This window comes from Triticum aestivum, chromosome 6B (genome assembly GCF_018294505.1).
Source record: "Triticum aestivum cultivar Chinese Spring chromosome 6B, IWGSC CS RefSeq v2.1, whole genome shotgun sequence".
In the NCBI taxonomy this organism is placed as follows: domain Eukaryota; kingdom Viridiplantae; phylum Streptophyta; class Magnoliopsida; order Poales; family Poaceae; genus Triticum; species Triticum aestivum.
This window is the reverse complement of record NC_057810.1, coordinates 694,017,775-694,021,254: the sequence shown is the minus strand read 5'-3', so window position 1 is coordinate 694,021,254 and position 3,480 is coordinate 694,017,775. Positions and strand designations below refer to the sequence as shown.

Genomic DNA, 3,480 nt, shown 5'->3' with positions numbered 1-3,480 from the left:
ATCACGAATGTTTTATTCTGTTTGGACTCCGTTTCATATTCCTTTTCTGTAAAACTCAAAACTAAAGAAAAAATAGAAACTGGCACTTGCTCTAGGTTAGTAGGTTAGTCCCAAAAATAATATAAAATAGCATATTGATGCATATAAAACATCCAAAATAGATATGTTGGAGACGTTTTATGAGGCAACTCACGGGAATTTTGTACTAACTAGCACATATGCCGGTGCGTTGCGACGGAGAGATTTTTTTGGCGAGAAGCAACGATAAAGATAATTGACGTGTCATCCAAAAAAGGTCTTCACACTGATAGGCGACAGAGCAAGGAGTTATGGTCTTCTCGTTGGATATGTTTGACACGGAAAATCTTAATTGTGCTGGGGTTGGTCGGCGTGGTGGCGAGCACCCAACTCATGCCTTTTTGCCTCCGGGTCTGTCTCCATTTTCGGGTTGTGCCTGCCAGCTCATTTGGTGGCTACGCGGCGAACTTGGGACACGGTTGCTTCGACCACTCTATCCTACGACACGTAGCCAGGTCGATTATTAATTGTAGTGCATAAATCTCGTTTTATTAGCATAATTAGGCATGAATGTCCTTACTTTTTAGGGTTTATTCTCTTTGATTATTTTAGTGCTCAAGTGCCGATAATTTTGCTCTAATTAAAACCAAACAACATATTCTCTTTTATTGGCATATGCCGACAGTTTCTTTCATTTACACTCAACCAGCATAGAACGACCATGCACTGCTAACCTATGGCCAGCGCGAGTATTTAAGAAAATAATATAGAGTCAGATTAGGAATATATATTAAAAAAATTGAACATTCAAAAAAATATGAATTGGTGAATATTCTTGGAAATGTGAACAATTTTTTAAATCCCGAACAATCAAAAAATCCGAACAGTTATTTTTTGAAAATTCCAATATTTTTGGAAAAACACGAGCAAAATTAGAAACATTAATATGTTTTGAGATTCACAAATAATATTTTTAAAACATGAAAATTGTACAAAAACACAAATATTTTTGAATTTTTGATTTTTTTAAGGGGAACATTCAAAAAATATTTAGAAAATGTTTTCTTAGACGAAAGTATTCTTTTGGTTTGTGAATATTTCACTAAAACATGAATATTTTAACATATGGAACATTTATAAAATGTAACTTTTATTAAAAAAATCTTGAAGACTTTTTGAAAAACACAAACATTTTCAAAAAAACGAGAAAATTTCGAAACAAGATTTTTTAAAATTTTCGAATATTTTTCAAATCAGGAACACCACTTTTCAAACAATTGACAGAAAAAAATAAAGATAGGAAAAAGGAAAAGGAAATACAAAAAAAGAAGGAGAAAGGAAGAGAAAAAATAAAAATAGAACATCGAAAAAGGGGAAACGGACCGGCCCAATCTTAGGAGCCCTGTGGTTAGTTTCAACTATTTATCGCTTGATGCAAGAAATAAGCTCTTCCCAACTGCGTGGGCAATAATAAATGGGCTGGCTTTGTTGGGCCGGAGCACGCGTGGCCCATTGACGGAATTCTGGACAAACATTTGTTCTTTTCTAGCGGATTGACGCACAAAAGTTTAGTACCACCCCGGATACAAAAAAAATCTTCTTGACGGTGAACGGATGAAAAAATTGAAGAAATGCACCTTGCTTTTTTAGTAAAAAAGGGTATAGAATCACAAGAGAGAGAGAGAGAGAGAGGATGTCATCTAGCTACTGCTATGGACCCTAAGGTCCTGTGGAAACTACTCACACATGGTCATGGTGGCTACTCACACAATGACTCAATTCTCGAAAACTATCTGCTCCAACCCTCTTAAAAAGTTCACTTTAATGAGACCAAAAAGGGATTTTATAGTACGAGGAAAGCATGTAGACAATATTAAAAAGTGAAACATAAACGTCAATTAGATGAAGAAGGAAATACAAATCAGAAGAAAAGTGAAAAGGAAAAATAATAAATAGAATGAAAAAAACATAAAGGAAATCGGCCTCGATCTGGTCTGGTTTAGTCCCACCTCGCTAGCGAGAGAGGCGGAGGTGGGAGAGCTGGTGTATATAACTAGCCCATGGAGCACCGGTGCAACTTAAATACCTAGACAGGGTTTACGACTGATCAAGAAGGGTCGTGGCCTAGATCAACGGCTCACATTGCACTTGGCGAGCATGTTGGTCTATCATCTGCCCAATTGGGAGAATTGACGTCAAAATTTATGGTAGAGGGGGTATGCGCTCGCGCGACCCCTGCCAATCCATCAAAATTAAACTTTAGAATTTCATCATTGCAGCTATGCACGTTTTGCAAGTTGCTTCTACTTGGTCAAGCAAGTATACATGGTATTTTTTTTGCTATTAATAGTTTTGCAATGCCAAGAATTTCCAAAACATACAACTCTATGTGAGTGTGGCCACATGAATTTTGTAGCCAGCCAATTAGTAGCCAATATTTCGGCCAATATCTACAAGCTCTAAAGGAAATTTTGGTAACATATGAGGCGGCCTCGGGCCAAAAGGTAAATTTGCAGAAGTCGTCCATATTTTTTGGCAAGGGATGCCCGGACACCACAAAAGAAGAGCTCAAATCGGTTTTGGGTGTGTCCTCAGAGGCTCTAAGTGAGAGGTACCTCGGTCTCCCAACACTGGTTGGAAGATCCAAGGAGGGCACTTTTCAGTATGTCACAGAGAGCTCAAAAGGAAAATGTAGTGGCTGGAAGGGTTTAGGTCTTTTCCAAGAAGGCAAGGGAGGTTCTTATCAAGTCTGGACTCCAATCCGTGCCTACTTTCACCATGAGTTGTTTCCACCTCACAAAGAAAACGTGCCGGAATCTGAATTCTATCTCTTCAAAATTCTGGTGGGGGGCAAAGGATGGTGAGCGCAAGGTACACTGGATCTCCTGGCAAAAGATGTGCATGTCCAAAAGAGATGGGGGTATGGGCTTTCGTGATCCGGTTGCTTTTAACCAAGCACTGCTCGCGAAACAGGCTTGGCGCCTATTGCAATATCCGGAGTCCTTGGTGGCAAGGGTGCTCAAAGCGTGTTATTTCCAGGAGGAGTCTATCATGAGTGCTACATGCCCTTCCTCCGCCTCATATACATACCGGAGTATTCTGCATGGCCGGGACCTCCTTAGAGAAGGGCTCGTTTGGAGGATTGGCGATGGATCTCGTGTCAACATTCATCACAGTAATTGGATCCCGAGGAATGGCTCCATGAAGCCACTTGGACAGGTTTATATGCAAGGGGTGACAAGGGTGGCCGATCTTCTTGAGGCTGATGGCAAAACTTGGAACCGGCAGCAAGGGGTGACAACACGCGAAGCAGGTGATGGTGCAAGCGTTGTATGATCTGTGGTTAGCAAGGAATGAGACCCGTGATGGAAAAAGAATAAAGGAGCCACATGAAATATTGGGCTTGGTGGTGATGCACACCACAGAATGGAGGTTGGCAAACCCCAGGAATACGTCCGTGCG

The 3,480-nt window shown here is 40.4% G+C and overlaps 1 non-coding gene across 1 annotated transcript; it reads left to right on the top strand.

Annotated features, from left to right (window-relative positions):
• The first annotated feature begins 2,096 nt into the window (after positions 1-2,096).
• On the top strand, positions 2,097-2,257 carry LOC123140210 (U1 spliceosomal RNA). The gene has a single exon (XR_006469862.1). It is a non-coding gene; the product is annotated as a U1 spliceosomal RNA (small nuclear RNA).
• Positions 2,258-3,480: the final 1,223 nt, after the last annotated feature.